The sequence below is a fragment of the Mauremys mutica genome, chromosome 3 (genome assembly GCF_020497125.1).
Source record: "Mauremys mutica isolate MM-2020 ecotype Southern chromosome 3, ASM2049712v1, whole genome shotgun sequence".
NCBI classification, from domain to species: Eukaryota; Metazoa; Chordata; order Testudines; family Geoemydidae; genus Mauremys; species Mauremys mutica.
In genome coordinates, this window is record NC_059074.1 from 155,116,087 (window position 1) to 155,128,102 (window position 12,016).

Sequence of the window (12,016 nt, forward strand, 5' to 3'; positions counted from 1 at the left end):
ACATGCTGCTTGCAGCCCAGTCAGCACACATGTATGGCCCATGTGACATCTTCAGGGCTGTAACTAGGATGGAGTGGGAGGGGCACCGGACCAGGATGCGGAGCGGGGGAGGGGGGGCATGGGGCAGTACAGGATCAGGGCTAGCCCATGGCATCAGGCCCAGCAGCAGCAGTGCCCCCCAGCAGGATTGGGCCCAGCAGCATCAGGAGGCGGGCAGGGTGCTTAGCGCCCCACCGTGCAGGATTGCGGGTCCAGTGACCCCAGCTGGAGCAGGCTCCCTGGCAGGGCATGCTGTATCGCTGAGCTTCCTGCAGCCGAGGTAGGAGACCAATGAGCATGGGGAGGCACTGCAGGGTGCAGGCAGTGCATGGGGGACAGACACTACGTGGGGGAACTGGTAGCTGGGGGCAGTCCTTAGATGGGTTGAATCCTGTGGGGGGAGTCCTTGGGGGTGCTGGGTGAAGCTGCTGAGGGGTAGTACCTAGATGGGGGACTGGGTGCATGGGGGGCAGTCCTGAGTTGGGAATGCATGCTGCACTGGGCAGGGCTGCCCATCTTCCCAGGCAGCCATGCTCTCCAGGTACTCAGCCCACTTGCAGCGCAGTGAGAGTGGCAATTCACCATGCCGTGCCACCCTGACAAATTATTTTTTACAATGTTTTGACTTATTTTGCTAGTTTAAAATGCTTTTGGTAGACATTTGCCTGTGTTGAAGTGAAAAGTACTATATCGATTTGAATCATATTGCTGTCATATAACAAATACTAAACCTTACTCTTTTTGTAGATATACAGGTAGTACCGGTATATATGTATTGTGTGGATGCAGCCCACATAATACTTAAGAGAGCTGCCTATGTGGTCCACAGTGGTAAATAGGTTGAGAACCACAGGTTAGAAGGTATAGAGCACGGCTTCATAAATAACAGGTTCAAGGCCACTTTTAGACTGAGTTCAAAGGTGATATTTTTATTTAAAAAATTAAAGTGGCAATAGAATAAGCAGGAAATAATTATTCTTGAATGTGAAGGCTACCATATAATTCCCCTTATATCTTCCTGGTTACAAGTTTCCACAGGAACAGTTCTGGTCTCAATTCCTACCCTCTCCCCCTCTCCGGTATTGGCTTAAATGGTTTCATACCCACGGCTGCATGTATTTGGAACTTCAGGAATATTTTTGTTTGTATGTATGTGAGCTGTTTGTGCAGAGTGATGCATATTTGTGATACTTGAGCATGATACTTGATTTATTTTAGCTGCTGAAGAACATGCAATGGGGTGGGCAGAAAGGAGAACAATTATTGGGTACAGTATACAATCAGGGCCTAATCCCATTTACATTGGCGGAGAATCAGGCCATGAGACTCTTAAAGTGCATTTCTTTGGGTGCTACGGTATGAAAGCACACTATTGGGTGAACTCCTTAAGAACCCACTAGTCTCAAGCAAGACTGTTTATAGTTTTAGATTAAAACTGAATCCCATGCATTTTGGTTTGCTCTGTCCCCCTCAATATAATCTCTGTGGCTGAGTGTTGAGTGGGAGGAATTGGCTCTCTCACTTTTGGTTTTTCCTCCTCTGTGATGGTGACACTTGGTGTGTGTAAGTGCAGGTCTACTGCTAACCTAACTTGCCTGTAGGGGACAATATATGATTAGCATTTTGTCCCTGTGCCAGTAGATTGAATGGAAAATCTCACTTCTACAACTCATTAGTGATTAGCAAAGACAAGAATTTGCCACTTGATTTTAAATGTTAATGACCAACAAAATATTTTGTATTGTTCTTTGAATCCCAAGCTAAAACTTTATTATGTATCTTCATTAGAATTGCGAAGATTCATATTTAGAGCACCAAGGTGCATGAGGTAATACCTTTTTTCTGGACCAACTTCTGTTGGTGAGAGAGACAAGCTTACACGGAGCTCTTCAGGTCTGGGACTACAACAACAACTAAGCTTCATCTTTGTCAAAACATGACTGTCTTGTTTCGGAGGGTTAGAAAACAGCATGCTATAGATCTATGGATGGAAAATCATGGCATTTTAATTCAATAAAGTTTTCAGTGGGTGATCAAAAAAGATAAGAAATTTACAGCTCACCAAGAATTACTTACAAGCCAATGTTTTTTGTTCCTCTATCTAAGCATTGAAAATTAACATAGGAGACAGAAAGGAAAGAGGTTCATATGCACCTGACTCCTTTAAGGGAAAGAATTGGAGCAGGTGCTTTACACTGTATCCATAATCCCACATAACAGCCTTTCTGTCCTATGAGAGAACTCCCAGTAAGTCTAAGATACAGTTCCAGATTTGCAGGTAGTTAAGAGTAAGTCAGACTACAATGTGCCTTTAAAACAGAGCATGTACTGGGAATAGCTTTTGCTTCTCTCTTTGAATTGCAGGAGGGAAAAAAATTGAATGTTAACTCTGTTTAAACTTGCTGATTTAGGGGAAGCTATGAAAAGTAAGTTGCCCTGAGTGACATGGAAACAGGATTGGGCAGAGAAATAGTGGCTGTTAGTTCAGAAGCTTCTGCCTAGTCTATACCAGCCTTCACACTGTGGAGTGCAAAAATCAGTATGCTCACTTTTTTTCATATAATTCATACTCAAAAGCTCTGTTAATGAAGCTTCCCTCAGATGGCTAAATTACAGTTCAAACTGGTTGGCTCTTAACTTTCTAGGCCAGTGGAATTTTGAATGTGTTGTAGAGAATGGATGCATATTTGTTACCTCCAGGCATGGATGATTGCAATGTTCTATACAGTAGGTAGGGTTGACACCAAAGAGGTATTCACTACTAACAGAGAAACTTGAGACCGCCTCAACCTGATGGTTCCTATGCTGCACTGGCTCCCAATCCAATGTAGGATCCATTTAAGGCCACTAATGTACTGGGTCTCTTTTCTGTTGGGTGATTTACCACAACTGCTGTGATTCTCAGGGATACCAGGAAATGAGTGTGTTTGCTACTCTGAAACTCTCAGCAGCTGGCCTGTGCCTTTTGGCTCTCAAACACAGTGTGCTGCTTCAGTCCTGAATGAGAAAGCAACTGCAAAGAGGAACAGCTTTCAACAGCTTCCAGCCCACCATCAACCTCAGCCTGGACTAATCTACACGGGAGGTCCACTTTCTAGACACCATGGTGCAAATAAGTGATGGTCACATTAACAACACCCTATACCGAAAACCTACCGACCGCTATGCCTACCTTCATGCCTCCAGCTTCCATCCCGGGCACACCACAAGATCCATTGTCTACAGCCAAGCACTGAGGTACAACCGCATCTGCTCTAACCCCTCAGACAGAGACCAACACCTACAAAATCTCCACCAAGCATTCTCAAAACTACAGTACCCGCACGAGGAAATAAGGAAACAGATCAACAGAGCCAGATGTGTACCCAGAAGCCTCCTACTGCAAGACAAACCCAAGAAAGAAACCAACAGGACTCCACTGGCCATCACATACAGTCCCCAGCTAAAACCTCTCCAGCGCATCATCAGGGATCTAAAACCCATCCTGGACAATGATCCCACACTTTCACAGGCCTTGGGTAGCAGGCCAGTCCTCGCCCACAGACAACCTGCCAACCTGAAGCATATTCTCACCAGCAACTGCACACCGCACCATAGTAACTCTAGCTCAGGAACCAATCCATGCAACAAACCTCGATGCCAACTCTGCCCACATATCTACACCAGTGACACCATCACAGGACCTAACCAGATCAGCCACACCATCACCGGTTCACTCACCTGCACGTCCACCAATGTAAAATATGCCATCATATGCCAGCAATGCCCCTCTGCTATGTACATCGGCCAAACTGGACAGTCTCTAAGGAAAAGGATAAATGGACACAAATAGATATTAGGAATGGCAATATACAAAAACCTGTAGGAGAACACTTCAACCTCCCTGGCCACACAATAGCAGATCTTAAGGTGGCCATCCTACAGCAAAAAAACTTCAGGACCAGACTTCAAAGAGAAACTGCTGAGCTTCAGTTCATCTGCAAATTTGACACCATCAGCTCAGGATTAAACAAAGACTGTGAATGGCTTGCCAACTACAGAACCAGTTTCTCCTCCCTTGGTTTTCACACCTCTACTGCTAGAACAGGGCCTCATCCTCCCTGATTGAACTAACCTCGTTATCTCTAGCTTGCTTCTTGCTTGCATATATATACCTGCCCCTGGAAATTTCCACTACTTGCATCCGAAGAAGTGGGTATTCACCCACGAAAGCTCATGCTGCAAAACGTCTGTTAGTCTATAAGGTGCCACAGGATTCTTTGCTGCTTTTACAAAGAGGAAGTGATTAGCTCTTGTCTTCTTCAAGTAGGCTCCCCAGGGGTGCTCCACTCTAGGTGTGCTTGAGCCACCTGTGCCTTTGATTGGAGATTGCTCATAGCAGTGTCCATTTAGCTTGTGCATGCATGTTACTCAGTCATGTGCCCCATGCCATTGTTATGTAGCACTGCATGGGCAAACTGCCCTCAGTTCTCTTCAGGTGCCTCAGCCTGAAGTGAACCTCTGGCACTTGTCCATGTTGTTTTACCTCAACTGTGCCCTAGTCTTTATTCTAGTAGTTCTTAGCATTAGACAGTAATTAGTAAGTAATAGCAATCTTTAGATTCCTACTTTTTGGGGGGAAAATAAAATTGTGTGTGATAGTTCTAGTCCACTGGGAGGTTATCTATAGCTATCTTATGCTTGGTTCTTCTGGTTTCAAACACTGTCTGTTGTGCTGGGAGGCAATCCTGGTGAGCAATGGATACTGCTGGTGCATCCATTGCTTCAGGGAGTCTACGTTGCCCCGAAGTTAACTTCTGTCTGGTGTTGAAATCTAGAGCCAAAAACAGGGAGAGAGAGTTCACTGCACCCAGCTTCTGACCCAGCCCAGGGGACCCACCCCAGTACACTGGTCTCTGAGTAAGTCTGCTGCTTCCACTGTCTCCAAGATGCACTCTTCGAAGGCCCAAGAGGAAGAGCCAAGATTCCTTTCATAAAACTTCCAAAGATGGCCCCTCAAGCGCTCAAGATAGAGAATCTATCTTTAAAAAAAAAAAAAAAAAATTGCGGTCTCAAGTAATCCAAGCAACTTCAGCACCTTCTCTTCTCCAATCCAGTACCCATGAGAGCACCACTAAACCGAAAGACTGCGAAGTCTGAGGCCTGGGGGATCATTGATAACATCGGTGGACCAAAGAGACAAGAAGAGCTCTTCCTCTCTTCACTTGGTACTGAAGAAGCCCACTCAGGCTCCAACCGCACTTCCCTCAGAACGGCTGAGAATCACGATACTATCAGCTCTCTCAACCACTATCACTTTGGTGCATGGCATGGACTTGGTACTGACAGCATGGTCAGCACTGCAAGAGTTTTGTTTTCCCTGAGACCTGACTGTATCTGAGATTTCCGGCTCACCACTGCTTGGCTCCAATGTATTTTCAGTACTGGAAACATTAAGATCTCTGGAAACTTGCCCAGGACCGACAACTTCACCTCCATTTTCTTCTGGTGCTTCACTATTTCACATTGAATTGGAGGAAGAAGATTCTGATAAAAACCTTGCCTCGGTCTTCCAAATATTAGTACAGGGTTCTCCCCTTTATCCTATAGACTAGAAGCCCTTTTCAGGAGTCTCTGAAGGACAAAGCTGGAGTCATCCTAATACTTCTGACCTGGCCCAGATAAACATGGTTTCCTTAGCTGATACAGCTGGCTGTTTACTCACTGATCACTCTCCAGGCCATTCCACATCTACTCTCCCAGGAAGGCAGGAAGATTCTTCACCCCAATCTCAGAGTTCTTTATCTCAAATCGTGGCTGGTCGATGGCTCATGGGATGAGAAACAACCTGCTCAGAAGAGTAAAAAGAATATTGTTACACAGCAGAAAATGGTATATTCTTCTTGGAGTGATTGCTCATGTCAATTCCAATCAGATGTGTGTGTGCCGCATGCATGGCAGTGGGAAAATGTTTCCCTTTGTAGTATTCGTCGGGTTGGCCTGGGCGCCCCCTGGGGTCACACCTTCATGGCACTCAATATAGGTCCCTGCTGACCTGCCACTCCCTTGGTTCCTTCTTTCCGCCAGTGACGATTAGCCAGAACACCTTTGGCTCTTGCCTTGGCAAGCATGTTTTGGCAGTATCTTATCTATGTGTATATAGTTGTTAAATAGTTTAGTTGTAGTTGTAGTAATTGTTTAGTGGTAGATTAGTTCTATAAGTTTTCTTTGGGGTTCCCCCCCACACACTCCCTGCAATGCTCTCCCAACAGCAGGGCATGCCGCGATCCCCTGGGCTTAAAGCCTGCAAGGACTGTGGCAAGTGTATGCCCAGGAGCGAAACTGCACACTTTGTGTCTGAAGTGTTTGGGGGAGAGCCACCTGAAGGAGTGCTGCAGGATCTGCAGGGGGTCTTGCTGGAGAACCCTTAAAGACCAGGAGCAGCTCCTTAAAATCCTCCTGATGGAGGCCACAAGCTGTCTGCAATTGGACCCTGGCTCGACAGAGCCGACTCTGAGCACTTCCTCCTTGGTGTGAAGTGCACCGGCGGCACACGAGCCGGTGCCGAGAAGGACTCCTTTACAGACCCTCGGCATCGCCACAGCTCTGCCAACAAGATGCAGGCCACAGGGAGGCACCAGTCTCAATCCCCGGTGCCCCAGAAGAAAAGGAGGCTGGAGAGGGGCCACTCTCCCCAGGCCAATCCTAAAGAGCCTGTTGCCGTGAGACCCAAGTTGGGCCATGCCTCTGCCCCACTGCCTACCAGGGTCATGTCAACTCCTGCCCCCTTGAAGGCTCAGTGGAGTCCGGACCCCCACCGCTCTCCGGCCCGACAGAGCCGAGAGCTGCAGCTGCCCTCCATGCCAGAGGCATTTGATGCTGCTCAGGACTTGGCAGTGTGAGCTCCAGCATCTTCCTCCCCGAGGCATGACAAGTCTCCGGTGCTGATTCGTCCACTGGTACCATCAAGGGGCAAGCCAGCAATGATGGCGCGGCACTCCTCGTCACCTGCACATCATTCCCCAGCACGGGCTGCCCACACGGGGGAGCTGCACTGGTCCCCTGCCCACAGCACTGATCACCAGCACCCATGAGCACCCCTCCTCCATGGTCATCCTATTCAGAGTCATCAGAGGAAGACTTGCATTCTCCAGCAGCAGCAGGAAGTCCAGGTCCCTGTGACTGCCAGCCCTACCTCACGCCGTGGCTGGGTCAGTGGCAGGCCCAGACCCAGTGGCCCTTCTGGATGCCCTGGTCATTTCACCAGACCCAGGGACAGAGCCAGGGGTTGCACTCCAGATCAGCGTCGGTGGCCTCGGCGTCCTTTGTGCAACCACAGACAGCGGCAGCCCCAAGAGTATCGGCGTTAGCAACGACCCAGTCTGCAGTTGGGGCTCCAACACCTGTGGCATCGGCACCCTCAGCGCCGATGCTTTCGGCACCGATGTCCGTGATATCCACAGTACCGGCGGCTCTGGCTCCACCCGCAGTGTCTGCAACATTCCTCCCGGTGCTCACAACACGAGGGCATCGGGCACCGCGAGACCAAGGGCAGTGAGCAGAGCCTACTACCTGCGGGGTTCTCATCTTTGTCCTCCCCAGACAAGGCGGTGGCGGGCACATCAATGGCCCCAGTCTTGGAAGATAGCAGGGTCTTGCAGCAATTGCTGCAACAGGTGGCACAGAACCTGGGCATCCAGGCGAAGGAAGTGGTGGAGGATGCCGACCCCATGGTGGACTTCCTCACCCGTTCCAGGGGCCTGCCTGCAATGCCTTGCCACCGATCAAGACCATCAGTGATACCACCAAGACATCATGGCAGATCCCGGCCTCCTTTCCCCTCACGGCAAAGAGGAACGAGAGGTGGTACTTCGTACCTTCCAAGGGGTACGAACATTTGTATACCTACCCCCCGCCAGACTCCCTAGCCGTGGATGCAGCCAACAAGCGCCAGGGCTACCAGGGGCCCTCCCCGAAAAACCGAGGCTTTGTCAACAGCATTCCTGGCACATCTTCCAACCCAGGAAATATGCAGAGCAGCAACGTAGTCCTCCATTCATACTTTCACATCACATTATGCAATTACCCAGCAGGCCAGAGATGATGCAGCCTTTGGTAGAGCGGTGCTCCAGACAGCGAACATTTAAGTTCTGACCCCGCCTCCAAAGCTTAGGTTTGGGAATCACCTGATTGGAATTGAAATGAGCAATCACTTGAAGAAAAAATGGTTACTAACCTTGTAACTGTTCTTCAAGATGTGTTGCTCATGCATTCCAATACCCACCCTCCTTACCCCTCTGTCGGAGTAGCCGGCAAGAAGGAACTGAGGGGGTGTCGGGTCAGCAGGACCCTATATTGAGCACCATGAAGGCACGACCCCAGGGGGTGCCCAGACCGACCAGATGGGTAGCTGCTAGGGGAAAACTTTTCTGGTTGCCGTGCACGCAGCATGTGCACACACCTGATTGGAATGGACATAAGCAACACATCTTGAAGAACAACAGTTGCAAGAAGGTTAGTAATCATTTTTTCACTATACGTACTCTCAAAAATGGACAAGTTTTGTCTGTTGGTGTGATCTCAAACATACTCTACTGACAACCTCTTCGCTGTCAGATATACAGGACTGTAGTCTATCACTCTAAAGCTCAGGGCTGTTGTTGAACTCCATTAGAGTCCATGTAGCAGCCATCATGGCTTTCCATGCTCCAATAGTTATTCCATTTTTGCTCACCCAACAACAACGAGGTTCTTCAAGGGGGCTTGGAAATCTTTCTGCCAATCAAGTGTCATATGCCAATTGTGGACCTCAATCTGGTTGTTAAATGCCTTACAAGACCACAATTTGCTCCCTTTATCAATGAAAACAGCATTCCTGATAGCTATCACATCGGTGTGATGGGTTGGGGAAATAGGGGCCCTTATGGCATATCCCCCTTTTGCAGTATTTTTTAAGGATAAAGTCACGTTATGATCACGCCCCAAATTTCTAACAAAAATTTCTATATTAACCAACCCATTCACCTACCGATTTTCCGTCCTAAATCTCACCTCTGTAGACAAGAGGCACTGTTACACACCCTTGACATCAGGAGATCCCTGGTTTTCTATCTTGATAGGACTAAACCCTTCAGAAAGACTCCCAAACTGTTTCTCTTGCTCGCAAATAGAACAAAAAGTTCTGCAATCTCTAAACAAAGACTTTCCAAGTTGCTGTCCGACTGCCTTAGTTTTTGCTACGAATCTTGTAATCAGAGGGGACACATTGGTGGAGCGGGCAAGGTTGGCCTTCCTCCCAGATTTGCTGCTTGGCTTGTACTGAGCATGCTCAGTAACACTGCTGAAGCCTCTGCCCTCACTCCACCCTCCCTCCCCCCCCCCCACCCCGTCCACTGTCCAGGTTGCCTCTGCTTGTAACATTCAAGCACCTTTGGACTTATGAACTCATTCTGCGAGGTCCATTTCCATCTCTACGGTTTCTCAGAAGTGTTCCCAGCATTGAAATATGTACAGCTGCAACCTGGGCTTCTGTACACACATTTTGAACACTACGCAGTAACTCAGACTCTGCTTCCAATACTGTGTTCAACTTGGCTGTACTGTCTTCCACAGTGGACTTAACTCCAAAGCCCCCTCCACCTTAGAGGGAACTGATCAATAGTCACCTAGAGTGGAGCACTCATGGGGACACTACTCGAAGAAGGGGTTACTCACCCTGTGTGGTAACTATGGTTCTTTGATGAATCCCCATCAATGCTCCACTAACCACTCTCCTTCCCCTCTCCTTCGGATGTCTCCGCTATAGGGCTTTGCTGTAGAGAAGGAAATGAGGGCGGTTCACCCGTGCAGTGCTATATAGCAAGGTTATGGGGCACAAGACTGAGTAGCGTGCATGGGCAGAACAGACACTGCTATGAGAAATCTCTGATCAAAGGCACAAGTCGCACAAACGCACCTAGAATGATGCACCGGTGGGGGTGGGGGGGTACATCTCAAAGAACCGTAGTTACTGCACAGCGTGAGTAACCATTTCTGTGCTTCTTTGTCTCAGCTTTCTTGGTGACACTGCCCTAGTAAGGAGTTTTGTAATCCTGATACCTGTTCAATGGGAATTGGGCTAAGACCATTAACTTTTCTCCTAGAAACAAGCCAGCAGCCTGGAGCTAGTTTTCCCGTTTGTGCCCATTTTGTATCAGTAGTGCCCTAGCTTATATGGGTATTGTGGTGGTTTGGGGCATCTGTGTACAACTGATGAATTCTGATTAATGAACTTTATGTATAACTGTGTTCCTCAGTGTACTGAATCAGACTGGCCCCAGAACAATTAAAAGCATAGTTAACATTGAATGACTCTGCCATGGCAGAACAATGTATATGCTAAAGAGACTGGCCAAGCTAACGGAAGCTGGTTCTGCCCAGGTTGCCCGTGTAGTAGCATAAACTGCTCCCTGGCAGAATTTCCTAATGTGACAGTTGCAGTTTGTGCTGCGACACTGGCAGAGAGTTGGGGTTGGAGAAGCATGGGAAATTCCCCAGCAGAAAAGGGGAACAAAGAGAGGTCTTAGAAGCTGCTGTTGAAAAAGGGCCTTGCTCTTTGAGCTCGGGTGAACCTGTTCAGTGCTTCCTGAACAAACCAAGGTGAGATCAGCATGGATTAAACAGCTGAGGAATCAATGCAGGTGCTGTTCATTTCAGTTTCAGGGCACAGTTGCAAGATGGGAGGAGGAGGAAGAGTGAGAGTCTGTGTGTGGCTGGCTAAAGAGTGGCTTTGACCTGAGGAAACACTGACTGGATAGTCAGCCCTCCTGGACAGAAAACCATAATGTGTTTTTCTAATGCCACCCTGCAAAGATGAGAACAGAGAGGGGCCATTGTGTCTTGTGCTCATTTACAAAAAAATTAAATCCTGGCAAGAGAAAATAACTCTGTTTTGTTTGTTCAGTGAGCTACTCTTACTCACTGCTGCCCTGTGACAGTAGCCCACCCATAAATATGCTCTGAGTCCCTCTTGGGTTCCAGGTGCCATATTCAGTTGCGGGTTCATTATTTATAATTGGTACAGCTCTGAGGTACGGTTGTTATTTAGGGAACCTATGTAATATAACCAAGGTTGCTGATTGGTCTAGCCTTCACCACAACCTCAGGTGAAGCTGTTCATGACCTCACCCCTCTCCCCCATCCTGTCACACAGGGTTTCCCAGGGGGAGACTACACATACTCTAACCTTGCCTGCCTACCTACCTTTTGCTATTTGCAGGTAAGAATGCTCATAGCCTTACCTGCCTCCTGACACCTTCCCTCCCAGGCATCTTCAAGAGGAGGGTATTTCCTGGTATCCCACCCCCGGTCTATTAAACTGAAGGATCTTTAGGGAAGTGTACTAGACCCAACCCCCAATGTTACGCTGCAGGGTTGTTGCAGAAGAACTCAGATACTATGGTAAAATGACAGGTTTCAGAGTAGCAGCTGTGTTAGTCTACAAGGCTAATTAATTAAGATGAGCTATTATCAGCAGGAGAAAAAAACTTCTGTAGTGATAAAACAGTTGAAATGGGCAGAGGGGCATTGCTGGCACATGATGGCATATATCATACTGGTAGATGTGACTCGTTCACCTGCACAGCTAAGGTGCCACAAGTGTACTCCTGTTCTTTTTGTGGATACAGACTAACGCGGCTGCTACTCTGAAACTTCCCATGTAGTGCTGATCAGCAGGGGCTCCCAGACCTGCAGACCCTGGTTTTGAAAGAGAGGTGTCTGCTGGCACAGCAGTTTCTACGTGGGCCCTTTGGCTTTTACATTCACACTCCCACTTGGTCTAAAATAGCTAAAATTTGTAGCCAGCCACAAAAAACATTTGAAATAAACAGACTTCCTGGTGTTCGGCTGACAAGTGGCTCTGCAATGTGGCAGAAGTCAGCCAGCAGATGCTGCAGGGCTTGAAAGTGAAACTGACCTGGAAGAGAAAGGAAAACAAGTTCCTAGAGCGGGGGCGGGG